This window comes from Lycium barbarum, chromosome 4 (assembly GCF_019175385.1).
Source record: "Lycium barbarum isolate Lr01 chromosome 4, ASM1917538v2, whole genome shotgun sequence".
Lineage (NCBI taxonomy): Eukaryota > Viridiplantae > Streptophyta > Magnoliopsida > Solanales > Solanaceae > Lycium > Lycium barbarum.
The window spans coordinates 88,460,566-88,480,624 of NC_083340.1; positions in this window are offsets into that span (position 1 = coordinate 88,460,566).

Here is a 20,059-nt window from a genome sequence, read left to right on the forward strand (position 1 = left end):
ATTTTCACCTTCAGAAGAGATTCAGGCAGAGACGCCATTAACCTTAGGTATGTAATGCTTTTCTTGATGTTTAGTTGGTCGTGTGTTGCCATGGTTATTGTCGTGTTGTTATAGCCTTGTGAGACGATGTATTTTAGGTTGCTGTGCAGGATGGTAGTGCCATATTATAGTGGAAACTGTGGCGAAATTTTTGTAGAATCCCTAAGAGTCTATCATTCGAGGACGAATGTTTCTAAGAGGGGGAGAATGTTACACCTCGTAGTTTCGTCCGTTGAGATTCGTTAGGTGTTAGTTGTCCTAATCGTGGAAACGGGAGTTACCTTAGGATATATGAGATTACATGTTCCCATATTATGGTTATACGGGTTTAAGCCCATGAAATGAGCTATGGAAGGATTTAATAGCAAACAAATAAAGGAATGAAGTTTGTGGGAACTTTGGTAAAACTTGGCAAACTTTTCGGATAGAATTTTGGTCCAAATTGGTGGGGGTATATCTACTAGAATATGAGGAGTTTTGGTGCGTTTCTTTTGTCTAAATTGAAGATCAACGAGTCTAGTTTCCAACGCAACAAACCTCTTGTCAATGTGACGTCTCAGTAAAAAGTTATGGCCATTCTATGACAGACTGTCTGAGCAGAAAATTTCTGCGGACCATTTGACGGCCCGCAGGAATTTTGAGCCCCGCAGAAAATGCTGCGGTCCGTCAAATTGACACAGCCCAGCGTCAAATGGTCATAGTGACCCATATTTGACTGGGCAGTTCTACGGACCATTTTGACGGTCCGTAGTAATTTTGACGGCTCGTCAAAATTGGCGCAAAATTGCCCGACGGGAGTTTAAGTTCCGCTTTATATATTTCGTTCCACTTCATTTGGACACATTATTTTAACAAACTAGATCCAAGGCTCTCTAAAACCCCTATCTTCCACTCCATAAAGAAATCTAAGCCAAAATCTAAGAGAGATTAAATATCAATAAGCAAGAATCAAGATACCCATGTGCTAGAGGTCTTGCTAGGGTTAATAAGCTCCAAGAACTCTTTGGATATTGAAGCTAGGGTGTTTCTTCAAGTGGAGTATTGCTATCCAAAACCCATTCCTACACTACCAAAGGTAAGTTTAATGATCAATTCATGTTATTTAGAGTGTTGAGGGGTTGAAAGACCTGGATTATAGAAAGAAATAGAAAATGAGTTACAAATATGAGAATAGTGACATTTTTGAGTTGTAGCTTAATATGAATCATGATTCTTCGTATGTTATGAGTATAGTTATGTTATAAATGATATCAAGAACATAGGAGAAACATTATATGGGGATGAAGGTAATGTTGTATTATGACCATGGTTATGGATGCCCTTGAAATGGAAGTAGGAAAATTGAATAATGTATGGTTGATGAAGATTATTGAGTATGGATATTGCTATTGACGTTTGGGAGTTGATATGTAATATGAGAAAAGTTGTATAAACAAAGGAAATGCTGCCCAATTTTCTCTAGCATTAGTAAGCACGTTCATATAATCGATTAGCTAATGTTAATGAGAATTCTCTTGAAGTAGAAACGTGAGCATTAAAGGAGAACAATCAAGCGATGGAATTGTTAAACGAAAGAGGTATGTAAGGATAATCCTTTCCTTCTAAGGCATGAATCTTCCTAATTTTCCATGATCTTCCTATATAATGGAAATTATGAGTGCATGACCATACAGAGCCACATACGCACATGATAAAGAAAGGAGATACGATACGAGTATGTTAATGATGATGATGAATTTAAGTCTGAAGAATCGTAGAGTAATATAAAATGTCCATGAACCTAATGATCCTAAGTATAGTTCCATTGATGATTTCCCTTGTGTACACTCACCTTAAAATGCTAGTCCCTCCAAGGTGAGATACGACGATTATGATCACTCCATAACGTAGTCGGGGGTCCACGACCTTATGTCACCCCGACATAGCCATAGTTTCCTTCAAGCTCTGATGTATGTTTTGCTGATAAATGTATAATGATGCTAAGTTATGACAAGATCATGATATGCCTATGAGATATGTAATAACGATAATTTTATGTTGACTATATGACGATACGATTCCACCGTGCCTAGTTGGCCGGACATGTCACCGCGAAGGCGGGCTGCTTATGGTTCCACCGTGCCTAGTTGGCCGGACATGCCACCGCTAAGGCGGGGTGCTTATGATTCCACCGTGCCCAAAAAGGTCGGACATGTCACCGCTAAGGCGGACTGCTTATGATTCCACCGCGCCTAGAAGGCCGGACATGATCACCACTAGTGGGTTGCATATGATGGTTACCCGGACGCGGGTTAACGATGATGGTATATATGTACGGTATGGTAATGCATGTGCTATGACGATATACGTACTACGAATATATATATGATGTATGTATGAAATTCATCCACTCCTAAAAGTCAAGCAGGTCATATCTTCATCTTATGTCTTATGATTTCTCTGTTATATTTATTTCATTCATGCCTTACATACTCAGTACAATGTTTGTACTGACGTCTGTTTTCTTTGGACGCTGTGTTCATGCCCACAGGTAGACAGGGAGGTGATCCAGACTCGTAGGAGCTATTAGCTGACTTGAGGGCACTCCATTGTTCCGGAGGTGCCATTGGCTTATTCTTTTATGTATATATATATATGTATTTTAGGTACAACGGGGTCCCGTCCCGTCCCTATATCTAGCATTCTAGTAGAGGCTCGTAGATACGCATGTGTGGGTAGTATGGTCTCACGGTTTCTCCTCGTATGTATATATATTATTTTGATAGCCAGAGGGCTTACATATATAAGGTAAGTATGTTTCCAAATGAAAAATGGTTTTCTATGATTTGAATATAAGATTAATGAATGAACGCTTGAGGAGTACGATGGGTAATGGTATGAGCGGTGCTCGGTGGTTAGCCCCGAATTGATGTGTGATGCCAGTGGTCTTGCTATTGGCACTGTGCTTGGTCAGTGGCTTAACAAAATCTTGCACACAATTTATTATGCAAGCAAAACACTAAATGGAGCTCAAATGAACTATACAGTGACAGAGCAGGAGCTACTTGCTATTGTTTATGCTTTTGAAAAGCTCCGGACCTATTTATTGGGTGCCAAGGTAGTGGTTCACACTGACCATGCTGCCCTGCGGTATTTGATGGTTAAAAGGGATGCTAAGCCACGGTTGCTAATATGGGTGTTGTTGCTACAAGAATTTGACTTTGAAGTCAAAAACTGAAAAGGGTCAGAGAATCAAGTGGCTGACTATCTCTCTAGACTTGAAGCAGCAGGGAGACCGATTGATGTGCTGGATATTGATGACACTTTTCCGGATGAAAGAGTCATGGCATTCTCCAGTGATGGCACCATGGTATGCCGACATTGCCAATTATTTGGTAACCGGCATTGTTCCTGAAGATTTGAAGACATATCAAAAGAAGAAATTCTTGAGAGATTGCCGACAGTATTATTGGGATGAGCCTTACTTATTCCGGACTTGCACAGACAATATGATCAGAAGATGTGTGGCTGAATCTGAGGTGATGGAGATCTTAATGGCTTGTCATGATTCACCGGTTGGTGGGCATCACAGTGGAAATAGAACTGCAGCCAAGTTGCTTGAGTGTGGCTACTATTGGCCAGCCATCTATCGAGATGCGAATATGATGGCACGTTTTTGTGATAAGTGCCAGCGCCAAGGCACAATAGGTCAGAAACATGAAACACCGATGAATTTTGTGCTTGAGGTGGAGCTCTTTGATGTGTAGGGCACTGATTTTATGGGGCCATTTGTAAGCTCATATGGCCTGAAATATATTCTTGTTGCGGTGGATTATGTCTCCAAGTGGGTGGAGGCGGTGGCCTTACCTAACAATGATGGGAGGAGAGCCATTGCGTTTCTAAAGAAGAACATTTTTACCAGATTTGGCACTCCTAGAGCTATTATTAGTGATGGTGGTTCTCATTTCTGCAAAAAACCATTCGCTGATCTTATTGAAAAATATGGCGTGCATCACAGGGTTGCCACTCCATATCATCCTCAGACGAGTGGTCAGGTTGAAGTCTCCAACTGAGAGACAAAGAGCATCTTGGCAAAGACAGTCAATGTGAATCGTACTGAATGGTTCAAAAAGTTGGATGATGCTCTATGGGCATATCGCACAGCGTTCAAAACGCCTATTGGGACTTCACCGTATAAGTTGGTATTTGGGAAGGGATGCCATTTGCCTATTGAGGTTGATCATAATGCCCTTTAGGCACTGAAAAAGTTGAACAGGAACTGGCATGAAGCAACCAAGCTGAGGTTGTTTCAAATCAACGAGATGGATGAATTTAGGTACAACGCCTATGAAAGTGCAACTTTGTACAAGGAAAAAATGAAATACTATCATGACTCGAAGATCCTCAAAAGGGATTTTCAGCCAAAGGACTTTGTGCTGTTGTATAATTCACGCCTAAAGTTCTTTCCAGGAAAGCTAAAGTCTCGATGGTCCGGTTCGTTTGAGATTGTCAGTGTTTCCCCAAATGGAAGCGTCATTGAGGTGAAAATCGAGGATGGCACACAAACTTTTAAAGTGAATACACAAAGAGTGAAACACTATCATTGGTGCATTGATGATGGTAAAGTGGTTGATTGGAATCATTTGAAATACGGTTCCTGAACTGAAAATTGATGCATCACGTCGAGCTGCGACGTTAAACCAAGCACTGTGTGGGAGGCAACCCACATTTACTGCTTTATTATTATTTAAAATTTCGTATTTCCTTTGTTTTCTTTTATGTTTTTTATGTTTGCTGACGTGTTAGGTTTCTGATGACAGAAGAGGCAAAAAGAAAGTAAGTGCTGGAGTTTGCACCTAAAGGACACTCCACGTTACGCCAATAACTTATGTTACGGTTCGTATAATGGAGCGTAACAAGATGATAAAAATGCAAAAATCACTGAAGGATGAGGGACAAGTGTTACAGTCCGTAACACGGACCGTCGAATCGCATTACGGACCATAACGGATAAACGTAACATTGACTGTAACCTGGGCAACCACTGGAAAATTTGCAACCGTTACACCAGGTATTACGGACCGTAACACGAGTTAAGGTCTGTCGGCTGAATATTGCCATGTCATTAATTAAACATGAAAATGGGGTCATTTGGTTAGACCGTAACACGAGTTACGTCTTGTACCTTGAGTTACGGTCCGTAACTCAAAGCGTAATGGTTGGGAAAGTTTAAATACCTCACCCGACGGTTACACTTCAGTTTCAAACGGCACTTCCCCCCTTTTTAACTTCCCCTCACCCTCATAATTCCCCTCATCCTCTCTTCATCTCTCCCTAACCATCTCTCAACTATTGCCTTACCATCGCTGTTTTGTTGTTCTCTTGAATCCATCGCTGTCAACCATTGGTTAAGTCTCAAGTTTCCATCCATTTTCGTCCACGATCAGGTATGACAATGTGTTGACTCTCTCTAGTCTTCCATTTATCAATAGGATTGGTATGTTCTTCCATGATTAAATCTATATATCATGCAGTGTACTTATGATTTTGAAGTTCCATTGAATATTGAGCGGGAATTGACAAAGGTGGCGGTTAGGTTTGGTATTATTGCTGTTTGTGTGACTCGTGGGCACAAGGACATTGTTCCCACTAAGTCGGAGGGCATCCCGATTGAAAGTTTCACTTGTGAAACTAGTAAATTGGTTTGCCCGCCAACTGTTCGCTAAAATGGTTCAAAGAAACCTTTGAGAAAATCGGGTGAAGTCTGAGTAACTCGAGGTATGTGAGGGGATCAACTAGTGTTTTATACCATACCCAAAGGATCGTAAGGTTAAAAATCTTGGCCTCGTGCTTAAACGAAAGAGTTTGGCTACGATGATAATCTGTTGAAATATCACCCGACGCTCAGTGTTCCGGGCCAGAACGTGTGTTACCAACCGTAACACGCCACCGTAACACCTATGATTTCCATAAAAACTTTCTGGAATTTTGGGTCACGTTACGGTAAGGTGTTACGGACCGTAACACGTTTGACGGACCGTAACATCACACCGTAACACCTATGATTTTCACAAAACTTTCTAGAAATTTAGGTCACGTTACGGTAAGATTTTACGGACCGTAAAATGTTTGACGGTCCCTATGTTGTAAATGAATAAAATGAGTTACGGTTGGAGATATAGCCCGTAACATTGTTCGACGGACCGTCGAACGTGTTACGGTCCCTGAGCTAAATTGAGTCCTGAGCTTCAGTAAATAAATTGTATACATTCCATGTTGTAGTGTCCTTTATGATGAATAGAGAACAACAACACATGAGCTTCTTATGTATCATAGCTAACTTTACTTTTCAATAGGTATGGGTACCCTAAGACAAGGAAAGAGGGTTGCACCCAAGGTTGCCGGCAGAGGAAAAGGTCACGGTGCAAGCAAAGTAATCTCACGGTTGCCCAATGAAGATCAGCTTAAAGAAACAAGGGCTACAAAGAAACCCGATGCACCTAGCATGCCAGCCTCACCATCCGAAAGTTCCTTTCGTTAGAGGAGGAGAGTTCTTCTAGTTCGTCGAGCCATAGTAGACCCAGGGAGGCTGTCACACCACCACACCAGCCACAACCACCCATTAGACAGTCTACTGCGGAGGAGCGCGAACAAGAAAGAAGAGAGACTGACATTCTGATGAGGGATATGTATGAGCAGGACCTTCAGTTTTCTATGTAGGGGTCTGAAGATTGTTACAACAATGGGTGTGAGCTAGGAAAGCATGAGGGGCAGGACCCGAAGAGAAGTATTTTTGAGGAACAGAATGTCAGCTTCGATGGTCTCGAGGTGTATCCGGGCATCCTTGACACTCTCCGCTTCCACAAGTTGGAGTTTTTGAAAAACCCTGTGGGGTCCTACATTCCAGCTCTCATTCGGGAATTCTACACTTTTTATGGGGATGCTGTATTCAAGGCACAGAAAAAGGGGCAACGCGCAACTCAAGTACCGGCCATGAATGAGGTAATAGTGTGCAAGAAGAAGATTGATGTTTCTCCGATGGCCATCAATAAAGTACTATTTGAGGATGATTATATTGCGCCTACAGTGGCGGAAGAAGGAGAGTTTGTCTACAAAATTGCACAGAAAGATATAATACCAGTTAGAAAATGGGTGGCCTCAGTGGTTACATGGTCGGCAGATCCCAAATGGTCAATAGTGCCAAAGTTGACAGCCACTACGAGGATTTGGAAAATCATCCTCACACCTGAGGTAAAGTTTTGGTGGCAGGTTGTTCTGTTCTGAATCTGTCCTACCCAGGCAGATAATTATTTGACCCCGGACAGAGCAGTTCTTGTGGCTGCCCTTATGTCAAAGTATAAGAGCAACATCGGAAGACTGATAGCCACAGATATCCTAGAGAGAGCCCCACAACCAGCCACTTTCCTGATTCATCAATGTTTGCTCACGCTCTTATGCTTGCGAGAGGGACCAGAACCCCTCCTCTTTATCGACCACAGTGTGGTCGCCAAGAGTATCTATGACATCACAAAGGGCAGATATGATATGTTGGGCCAGGGTACAATGCCATCTGCCTCGTCTTCTGATGTGCCTGAGGGGAAAACGGGATCAGATGTTCTACCTTTAGCTATTATGGGTGTTGAGGCCACTGATACGGGTCAGCCTCAGATTTTGATGCTCCACCGACTGACTATGCTCCATAGCCCATGCCAGCTCCTGCTCCACCTACTTCGGGTGGTCCCACCTCTTCCACTAGAGCGAGTCTGGCACTGGTTCAGCCCATACCGGGAGTCCCACCAGAACTTGCACGGAAGATGATTTTCAACCGAGAGAATTTTGGGGCAGTGGTCCTGCAAGCAGATCAAACTGACAAGCAGGTCAAGCAGATCATGACAGAGCTGAAGTTGTATACAAAAAAGGCTATTAATGCAGCTTTAAGGCTGATAAAAGAGCAGATGGTTGATGACCACCTACAGATCCACTCTCGGATAGATGGTATTGAGAATAGAATGACAGAACTGACTAAGCCACACCCCGCTGTGGAATTGGGGACTGTTCAGAGTGAGTTGCGGACACTAAAGGATGATGTGCAGAAATTGAAGGCACAGGAAATGGCTGCTGTGATAGACCAGATTCCGAAAGTACACACAGAGCTGGTAAAGAGCTTGTATCAGCCGGTTGAGAGTATACTTGGGGATGATGAGATTGACGAAACGGTCGATGAGGAGCATGAGGAGGAGTTGGAAGATCATACCCACTCTTCGGCTAAAGGGAAGCGCAAGAGAGTCGAGCTAGATGATGAAAACCTTGATCCCATTCTCAAGAGTCTTGATCCGTTTGATGCCATGCGGCCTCAGAATGAGGAGGAGGAGCGCCAAACATTATAGAAGATCCGACATGAGTCTCGGTTGAGTTCTGACAACACTGGAGCGACTTCCAGCTCAACCCATCCCATTCAGCCGGCTCACCATACTTCGGATCCACCAACTAAGCCTGGGACGGCTAGTGTTGGCAAGCCTGATATAGAGACCACGACTGAGCACACCACCATTGCCCCTAATTCTGAGTTTATCCAACCTCATGATGCTGCACCAGATCCAAGCTCCTAGTGCGCTTCAGGGAGACCCGACATTCTATTGATGGATTATATAGATGCCTTGAGGGAAATGCATGTTTCTAAATTGGGGGTGTAGGGTATTTGTTGGTATTGTTTTGGTATTTATTGGTATTGTTTTTATTTTAAATTGTGATATTAAGTATGCGTGTAGGACCCTCCTCGGCTGTTCTTTGCCATGTGTTCTTTTCCCGAGGGGTTTTATCTTATGTTGAACCTGGTATGTTTAGGCTGTGTAGTTAAAGTAAAGTAAGGATGACTTAAGTGGTAGTGGTCCATGTTTTCTAGCATATATGACAGTGTTGTACAAGTCAATGATATCCCTCCAAATTTTTTTTGATGTACATCAAAAATGGGTTGTTGATATTGACATGTATGGTTATTTTAATGACATTGCAAATAAAAGGTGTCCATGTGTGTTGAATTTTCAAAGGAAGTCAAGTCAGAGTATTAAAACAATCCTTATGCCATTGTGTTGTGAGTTCTTAGTTTCCATTTATGTATAATTCTTGTAATCTAGAACTTGCCCGGTTGGTCGTACGTGAATTGTAAGGAGAGTTTGGTTGTGAAGTGATCTTAGGCTTTCTTTGTATTGACTCCAGGGCCTGTTTATCTTAAATGAGCCTAGCCTGTACAGAAAATGATCCCTAGTCTCCCATTTTGAGCCTATAGACTTTTTCATTGATTAGCCGTTAACTAACCTCCATCCCTTCTGTGAATAAACCCATTTGGCACCAAGTCCCTCTTTGACACTAAAGAACGACAAAAGAGGCTAAAAGCCTAAGTTGGGGGTGATCGTGAGTAATGCGGAGCATGAGTCGGTATGCTTAGAATAGATATAATATATATATATATATCCTAAATAAATCCACGCCAGAGTTTTAAGGTCAACAATAAAAGGAAGAAAGGTGAATAAAGTCAAGTCAAGTGTAGTGTTAAGGACGGTGAGTCACCACTATCCAAATATTTATCCTACCCGTCCCTAAGCGAACATTACAAGCCACAAAAGTCCTCATGTGATCACAATCGAACTGTTCAAAGTTGAAGGCATTGAAAATAAAGGCAAGCCTATGATATGTGCAAGTATGGTGTGCAAATTTCTTTGTGAGTGTGAGTGTCCTTTTGTCTCTTTAGTCTCTTGTCCTATTTATTTTGTAAATATGTGTGTTGGGACATTCTTTGGTATATGCGAGGGTGTAAGGATTGTAGATTGCGAATTAACTGACTTTCCGGAAGTTAAAGTTCATGTGCATAGAGACTCTCATACTATGATTGTGTCATTAATTGAGGTTGCATAGTGAATTGCAATTGTTCTAAAATGTGCATCTTGTGTCACAAATAGGACGTGGATAAGAGCCCAATATTTTTCTTGGATTGAAGAGTCTATGCTAGAAATACGTGCCAAAACCACCATAGGCATTCTTAGTTTGCTAGATGTCGTGTGTTCGTAGTGAGTCTTGTTATAGTTGTTTGAGGACAAACAAAAGCTTAAGTTGTGCTGATTCGGGATGGATTTCTATTAGGTTGATTGTTGTTGATGGTGGCTCATTGCCCTGTTGTTGTGATTAGTCTTATTACCTAAATTGTCGTGTTGTACTCAGTTCTCTCTTATTGTGACACATATCATCGGAGAAAGGAAGGATAATGAGTTTAGACTTGAATTATGATATGAACTTATGACAGTGTGTAAATGAAAACCTGATGTATGATTTACTGTTGACTATAATATATAGAAAAATGGAGCGTCTTGGTAATACAGGACTTAGTTGTGAGGCGTACTTTCTATATGTGGAAGTAAAGAGGGATATAAACTCTTATGTTGGTTGAGATGGTTCGTATGATTCATTTCATCGTTGAGTTGATCTAAGACCTGATATGACTTGTGGCTTTGTGATTGGTACCTTCACTGTTGCTTTATTTGTTTGCATTGATTTACCATGTTTACCCTCATGTATGCATTCATACACTCATACATGATGAAAATGGTTCGGTAAGGATACATGAAAGACTTGTGGCATGATGCCTTGTGTTTGACATTGATATTGCTAATTGTTCATAGTCCATACATACTAATGAACTGGAATACGTGGAGACATACATTGTGATGTGAAATTAGTGAAGAAGTTAATATAATCTTCTTGCTGAACTTGTGATACTATTTGATGCTAATTATGAGCTCGTGGTTCGAGGTTCGTTTCGGAAACGAGTGGTACATGATGTGGATCCGCATCCGAGATTCTTTCCGGAGCGAAGGATTCATGGCTCGGGTCTGATGAGTATCCGAAATGAGTAGTACGTGGACACTATGGGTCCCCTGCAGGTCATGACTTCTGGGCAATAACACCAGTGAGCATGTGTGTACAGTGTGTATTTGGCCAGTGCATTGCATACACTTCATCATATTTTGCATTGTACATCATTACATTTTATTATGCATTATGATATGCTCGTTTGGTTCTGATTTTGGTATAGATGTTGAATGCCTATTGTGATATAAATATGATCATTGACTGAGTTAAATTGTGGATTAGTGACTCTACCTAGGGTCGGAAGTTGGACTTGTGATTATCAGGTGAGATTATTGAAACTTGACAGACTTGTGGTTTAGAAGATTCATCTTAGGCTGTGACTCTGTTATGGGATATTCTGTGACTTGGGTTTGAGTATTAAGTGCCTATCTATTTATCTTGTTGATTTTATGATTATATACGTTAACTAATCTTTGTCGGGCTATGATGCATACCAGTACATAGTGTTTGTACTGATACTACTTTGCTACACCCTTTTTGAGTGCAGATTCTGTTCCAAAGATTTCATCCTGACCACATCTGTAGCTTGAAGCTAGTTAGCTTGAACGGATCTGAGGGTGAGCTTCTATCCCTGCCATGCCACCTAAAGATCTCTCTTTTCAGATGTCTACTTTTATTCCATACATTATTTGTTATTATATTTGAGATATACTTCATTCTTTAGACATTGTTGGTTAGAGTCCTTGTACGATGACTTGCAGATTTTGGGGGTGTAATAGTTAAGGCTTCCACACTTATATTAATTATTATGTATGGCTTGGTCAGACTATTTATTCATTTACTTGTTCATTGATTGTTTAAGTAAAAATAATTTAAAAAGTTAAAAGTGGCTAGTGATTAATGGGTTAACGGGCAAGAGTTTGCCTACTAGTGATAATAAGGTAGGTGCCCGCACGATCAGTAATTTGGGTCATGACATTTACATTTCATTTCTTTTTTTGCTTGAGATTGTGCTATATTTTATGTTCATTGTCAATGTATTTGTGTTAGTTTAGTTAACATCGTTTGTAACATTATTGATGTTGAATTTGTGTAAAAATGTATACTTTATTTAACTAGCTTTATTTTTCAATTTTTAGAATTTGTTGGGATTGTGCTTTTTGTTAGAATCCATAGGTTATTAAAGTTAGAATTATTATTGAGCATTCAAAGTTAGAATTGGTTGAGATTGTGCTTTTCAAAGTTTGAATTGTTAAGTTATAATATTTCAATAACCTCAAAACTAAAATGTAGACTTTATTTGACTAGTTTTTTTTTTTAAAATTTTAGAATTGGTTGGGATTGTGCTTTTCAAAGTTATATTAAAGTTAGAATCCATAAGTTATTAAAGTTAGAATTGTTATTGAGAATTCGAAGTTAGAATTGATTGTGATTGTGCTTTCTTAAGTTATATTTTATCTTAGAATTCTTAAGTTATAATATATCTATAACCTCAGTAATTTGTGGGTATATTTTTGTAGATGGATTGTATGTGGATGTATAATATGAATAATAGTGATCGTGTGGGTGTGAATGATGAATTTGTTGAAGGCGTTAAAGGGTTTGTCATACATGCAATGTCACTTCACTCTTTCAGAATGAAGGGGTAATTAGGTGTCCTTGTTCGCATTGCAAGTGTAAGAAGTATTTGAAACTAGAAATGGTTAAGCTTCATTTATATAGTCGTGGGTTTAAGGAGAGATATTTTGTTTGAACTAATCATGGAGAGACTGATGGGGTCAATGATATATTTTATAATATGGCTATTGGTGAAAGTAGTAGGTCGCCAGAAAATAGTCAATTCCACTATGATAGAGTTAATGATATGGTTAATGAAGATTTAGGGGTACATTCTGGGTTTGAACCTGAGCAAAATTTTGAGCAACCTCCTAATAAAGAAGCAATGCATTTCTAAGAATTAGAAGAGGCTAGTAATCCACTTTGGGTAGGGACTCGGCATTCTAAGTTGTCTGTCCCAGTTAGAATGATTAATATCAAATCAGATTGGACTTGTTACACCTCACCCTCCCAGAAGCTAAGGACGTTCTGTACTCATGGAGTATTTTCGGAGAAGGAGCTTATGGTGGGTTAACATCGTGAGCATACGCGGGATATAAGTCATGACAGACAGGTGTTACACCTAGGAAGAATTTCGTATCGTTAGTACCGTTACTAAATGAACGTGAGCCCGGAGAGGCCATGGAACTCTTATAAGGCTAAGCAAGACTTCTAATAAGTAATAAGAGAATAGCTAAAGGTTCCGGGGTCAAGCGGGTTGAAGAAAGTAAGTTGTCAAAGCTTTGGGAAAAAACTGGGCAAATTTCGGACAAGATTTTTGGTCCAACTTGAGCGAGTTATATCTCCTAGCATATCAGGAGTTATTGTTACATCCCGTATTTTTGAACGTCGGATTAACTGTAAGTTGAGGTGGGGCCCACACGTCAAGATTTTTTTTGGGACATGTGACAAATTATATGAATCACATATGTGAAGTTAAACACAACTCAAGAAGGACCCTTGGGCCAAATCAAAGTGGAAGTCCTCCAAACGAATATTTTTAAGAAAACGTTTTCGGGTGACCTGACTTTGGGGGGGCAAAAACTGTATTATAAGTTTGGAATTTGGAAAAATACCATGAACTAGAAGTTGTAGATAATTGAATTAGCTTTCTATCCATAGGTCGTGGGTTCCAAGGTGACGTCGGTACAAGGAGATATGGACGTTTTAAGGTCGAAAGGTCAGTGGGCTAGGCCCAACTCGGGACCAACCGAGTTGGCCCAAAAAAACGAAAAGAAATATTTAGGCCCAAGGTGAGAGGGTGGCCGGCCATACCTGGTCCAAGCCCACCAAATTGATTAATTTCCATGTGCCAAATTAATATAAGGGGCCATATATGCATTATTTATTCATTAGAAACTTCAAGAACCAAGAACAAAACACAAAGAAGAGCAAAAATAAGGCCATTTCGGGTTTGGCCATAGGAAAATCACCCCTCAAAATCTTGCCTCTAAAATTATTTTCTTGTTGAATTCCTACTAAATTAAGTGTCCTTTACAACTTGGTGTAGTTGTTTTGGAAAAAGGAGCACTTATTTCTTCAAGTTGACAACTTGTTCAAGTGAAGAAATTTGTAGAAAAAGGTAAGAATCAATTCCTTTTTCTTATGTTATGAAGGGTTGTTTATGTTGTAGTATGTAGAAATGAGTGGAAATTATGGAAATATGGAAGTTTGCAAAGTGGGTATGTATGTGTGTAGAAGGATGAACCAATTTTATTTGTTATGTTAATTGTGTTGTTGAAGCCTTGTAATGGAAATGGTTCAAGTTGGTATGGAAAATTGTTGAAAATGGTTATAGGAAATTATGTGATTTTAATGTAGTTTTTATGAAATTATGGAAGTGAAGTTCTAAATGTGAATTATTATGTTAGTTGGTGGATTTGGAGGGATGTAAGTCCATAATAGCATGAAAGATTGGTTGTTAAGTTGTTATGGGAAGTTTTGTGATTTTATGGTAGATTCATGTAATTGTGAAAATGAAGTTGTTAAGATGTAAATTATGATTATGGTTGATGAAATTGGAAGATGGAAATATGTTATGAATATGTAGATTGAAGATTAGAAGTTTTGGATGGATTATGGTTTTGGTGAAAAGTTTGTATATTTTGTATATCTTGTGAATATTTTGAAGAAATGATATGAAATGCTTCCGAATTATATTGTAATGATCTTGATTAGTAATGAATGTAAAAACATTGAGATTGGTTTGGAAATGTGAAGTTGGAATGAAAGTTATTGCACTATGTTGGAAAGAGGACTAATTATGCTATTTTGTGTTGTGTAGTGATTGTTGTTGTTGGTGTTGTTGGTGTTGGGTTGTTGTTGAATTATTTTGGCCGAGTTAAATTCTCGGGGATGCTATATGTATAGGGGAGATGCTGCCCAAATTTCCGTAGACAAGTATGAATTAAGATTGAATTCTTAAAGGCTTGAAGTTGATATTTGGTAATTGTGACCAATTGTAGATTTTGAAGGAAACGGGAATTGAATTTGGAAAGGCGTAAAGAGCATACAAGGTATGTAAAGCTATCCCGATTCTTCTTTTGGCATGTCCTAGAAGTACTAGGATCGGATTCACGCATCGGAGAATATTCTGCTCATCGGAATCCGCGTCTGAAATTGTCACATTTTCGTTCAATAGAATTGAACCCTTTTTGTATGCTTTCTTGAAAATTATGCAAACCTTCCCCAAACTATTTGAAAGGTTATAGAATGTCCGTAGAACCTTCGTAGGTGACCCCATAAGCTTAAAATGCGTAATTTGAGCCCACCGCCTTGCTTGTCCCGAGGTGGGCCCACTATTCCCGGTTTTACCCTTATTGTACTTAAGGCTTGTTTTCGAGCAGTTTTTGAAAGAAATGTTCTGACTACTTTTTTAACTACTAAAAAAAACTGTTTTAAATATTTCATCAAGTCTTATAAATTGTTTTGGCACTCGGAACGATTTCAGAAATATTATGCTTCTGTAATTCATTATGACATCCGAAACTCACTTATTATGATCCCGTATGACTTCATTGGATTGGTTTGTCATTGGTATGACTCATCGAGTCTCTGAAAATACTTATGATAATTTAATTGCATTTAGTCTCTCACTACTCCACTCGTGGATGCCCCAATGTTTCCCACACTGAGCCCAGGCCAGGATATGTTCTCAAGCGACTTCCACTGCATTGTTCGCCGTGCCTCGATGTGAGGGGGCAGGTATATATGTACATGGGTTGTGGAGTATGCTGTGCCATGTACACACATTCTGATATGATATGATCTGATATGGCCATCTGATATGATATGTTATGTTACGGGGTTATCCCCTATTCTGCTCCTTATGTGTTGTGGCACCAGCGTCGGGGGGGGGGGGGGGGGGGTGACCACGTTATGTTTGCCGAGTCCCTTAGCAGGGGTCGGATATGATATGGTATATGTTTCTGTACACACTCCTCATGTTTTGAAAATATGCATTTGATACTTCGGATGTTACACTCACTCCTCTGTAAGTTCTGTTTCGGTTATGATCTTGTTCCGTAATGGGACCAGGTACGACATATGTTTTCAGCGAATACTATTTATGCTATATGATCAGCATTTTGCTAATCTGGATATTCAGTTCATTTTCTGTATCTTCTGCTTCGATTATGACTTTGTTTACTACGTTCCGTGCTTTACATACTCAGTACATATTTCGTACTGACCCCCTTCCTTCGGGGGCTGCGTTTTCATGCCGCGCAGGTACAGACGACAGATTTGCTGACCGCCTGCCTAGGATATCTATTCTGCTATTTTGGGAGTGCTCTTTTGTCCAGAGCCTATATGTTGGTACAGTCTGCTGCTATTGTATATATGTATGCTATTCAGGGGTATGACGGGGCCCTGTCCCGTCTTATGATTCTGTTATGTTCTATAGAGGTCTGTAGACATACTTATGTGGGTTCTGTATATGGTTTGGGATGATATCATCTGTGACAGCCTTATCGGCTTCCATGTACTATGTCGGTTCATTTATGATAATTACTAACGTCGATTGACTTTTACATTTAAAAATATTCTGCTGATATGCTGATTTGGGTTATTGGGTACGTATGGGTGTCCAGCACGGACACTAGTCGCGGCCTACGGGGTTGGGTCGTGACAGTTATAGAGTGAATAAGCTATCTAAATTCAAGTTCATCGAGTTTAGTTTCCAACCCAACAAACCGTTCGTCGATACGACTATAGGCTAGGGAGTTATGGGCATTTTAAAACGGACTGCCAGAAGCCTGCGAACCAGCGTGAAAATCCTAAAAGCCCACTAAGTGACCCGACCAACAACCCTATAAATAGCCCCAAACCTCGGTTTTTTCATCATTTCACCTCTTTCCTTCACCCAACCCTCTCTAGAGCACTCCATAACCTTAACCCCAAGTCCATATACCAACAATAACTGAAATTAGAGGTTTCCCACATCAAGTTTTTCTCGGAAATGACAGTTTGCCTTGTAATTCTCGATTTTCGTTATGGTATTATCGTGGATAGGGGCGGAGACATCAACACGGGTGGTGTTACGTGCATGCAAGGCTAAATTAAGGTAAATTCCTTTCTATAAACACATAATCAAAGTTAAATCGTAGTCAATTCCATTAGATTTATGTTACACCCTGGAAAATTTCGCGTTATCAAGACTGTGGACGGCTTAGTATGAGCTCAAGGAAGAGCAGAGTTATACAAGGATTAGGGATGAAGATTATATTATCGGAGCATAAGAATATATATATATATATATATATATATATATATATATATATATATATATATATATATATATATATATATATATATATATGACATTTGGGGATTGTATGGAGTAAATCAGTTAACACATTACTCGATGATAGCCCTCGTAACCATAAGTTAAGGTGGGGCCCACATGTCGGGATTTTGTAAAGGACATATGAAAAGTGATACAAGTAGTACATGGAAAGTTGAGCAAATCTTAAGAAGGACCCTTAAGCCAAATATGGGCATAAGCCCTCCATAAGGATGATTTAAAGATACGTTTTCGGATGACCTGACTTGGAGGGGCCAAAACTCTATTATAAGTTTGGAATTTGGAAACACCCTAAGAATGAAAGTTGTAGATAATTGAAAGAGCTTTCCAACCGTAGGTCGTGGGCCCTCACACAACATTGGCATCAAACGTTATGGCCGTTTTAAGATCAAGACTCTAAGGTGCCAAAAGGCTCCGCGGGCCCCACTTGAGGAAGTCGGTGAAACCGACCTAGGAGGGGTATAAATACCCCATAAACCCATTTTATTTCAGCAAGATAACATTCCAAAGAGTCCTAGAAATTTCTCCACACCTCCCCAAACATTCTAGTCCAATAAATGAAGAATATAACAAGATTACGCTAAACTAGCCCACGAAAGGTGATTGTTCTTTCTTCTACTTAAGTTTGGTGATTGAAGAAAGTTGATGTGGCTGAGTTTCTTCAAGTTTAAGGTATTTATTTCATCCTATCTCTTATGTTGAGTTTATTTGAAGGTTTAGCAAGCCGGAAAAGTGAAAATAGTTATGGAGGAAAGGTCATAAAGTGTTGTGTTGTAGTTGTTGTGTTTATAGGCTGTTTTGAACATGTTGTGGCCATGTGGCTGGGCCGATTTATATGTATAGAAATGGTATCTAACATTGTTGGTGTGTTGATGAGATTATACTCCTTGATTGGGATGAAAGGAAGTGTATATTGTTGTTGTATATTGAAAAACATCGTGTGGGATGTTTATGAAATATATTGGTATAGATAATAGTGTTGTTCATGTTGGTATTGTTGTTGTTGTTGATTGGTTGCTGAATTGTAATGTTGGGCTAGGCATATAAACAGGGGAGATGCTGCCCGATTTTCGGCAAAATATAGAATGGTTTGATTTGAAACCTGGAACAAGTGTGCCATAAAGAGTCTAACGTTAGTATAACTCCTCTTAAATGTAGACTTGCGAGCTCGGACGAATAAGCGTAGTTAATAGGAGGTCGAACAGGTATGTTAAGGCTCGTCCCTTTCTTTCAAAGGCATGATTTCTACGTTATGATTTTATAAATGTTTCCGTATCTCCCTTGTTATCAAAAGTTAAAAGTCTATGATTCCAAGGCATGATTCCTTTCCTGACAACCCCTAAATGTTCTTTTTCCAAAATATCCGTATTTTTCCAAAACAGAGGGTTATGATTTTGTAAGCTCTTATGACAACAAGGATGGACATGTTTCTATCATGATGGCAATGATGCCAAAGATGAGAATATTTTTCTATGGTAATTATTATGAGAACGATTTCATGTTTAAAGGTTCCAAGTTTACGATTTCAATGACGGTATAAGAACGTTGAGCTATTTCTTGATTTCCCAATTTTATTCATGGATGACGACTATTTTTAAAGATTTCAAAGTATATGAATTGATGTCTTATGAGATTTATGATCTTATTCTATATTTTCTCTTGATGTTATTATTCATTGATAGTCTCACCTTATAATAATTGTTCCTTCAAGGTGAGACAAAGCGATGATGATTATTCCATAATGTAATCGGAGGTTACCGACCTTACGTCACACCGATAGAGACATAACTTTCTTTGGGCTCTCCTGCATGCTGCTTATATGATATGTGTATGTGTAAATGGGTAATATGGGAAGAAGGGATGAGCGTTATATACGCGTAACCACCTGATCAGTTGGTATAATATGACATGATATCATCCCGGACGCGGGATGCCCGGACGTGGGATGCCCGGTCGCGGGATATATGGGGTTAAATGGATCGGAGCTGACGCCTCGGCAATATGATTTGTTCTATTTTCTATATATATGAAAAAGAAATGTTTTTCAAAAGAAAGCTAGCATGCATGGGACCCGCCCTAAGAGGCACTCATATGTACAGGTTACTCTCTTACCTCATGATATGCTCTATATTTCCATTCTTTTGTTATTCATACTTTACATCCCTTACTATGTTACTATTCATGCCTTACATAATCGGTACATTACTCATACTGACGTCCCTTCTTGTGGACGCTGCGTTCATGCCCGCAGGTAAACAGGTAGACGCATCTGATCCCTAGGAGCGCCACTAGCGGTACATTGAGAGCGCTCCAGTTGTTCCGGAGCTTCAGTTTATCGGTACTACTTTTGAGTACATATTTGGGCATGGCAGAACCCGGACCTCCTTGTGAATATATGTATCTTATCTCGAGGCTCGTAGACAGATGTGTACAGTCAGATGTTTCACAATCTTGTTCGTTCCTGTCGTTGTATAATATGCTAGTAAAGCTTATTGACACTTGTTTACGAGTATGAATTTGATGACGGTGTTGAGAAAAACATGATGGTATCGTCCATATAGCCCACTCAGCAGTAAGAATAGAATGGGAGATAAGAGATGCCCGATATGGTAGTATCGGGTACTCGTCATGACCTCTAGTGGGGTCGTGACAAAAGTGGTATCAGAGCAGTTCGTCCTAGGGATTGTCTACGAGCCGTGTCCAGTAGAGTCCTGTTTATAGGTGTGAAGCGCGCCACATTTATAAGCAGGAGGCTGCAGGGCATTTTAGGAATAATTG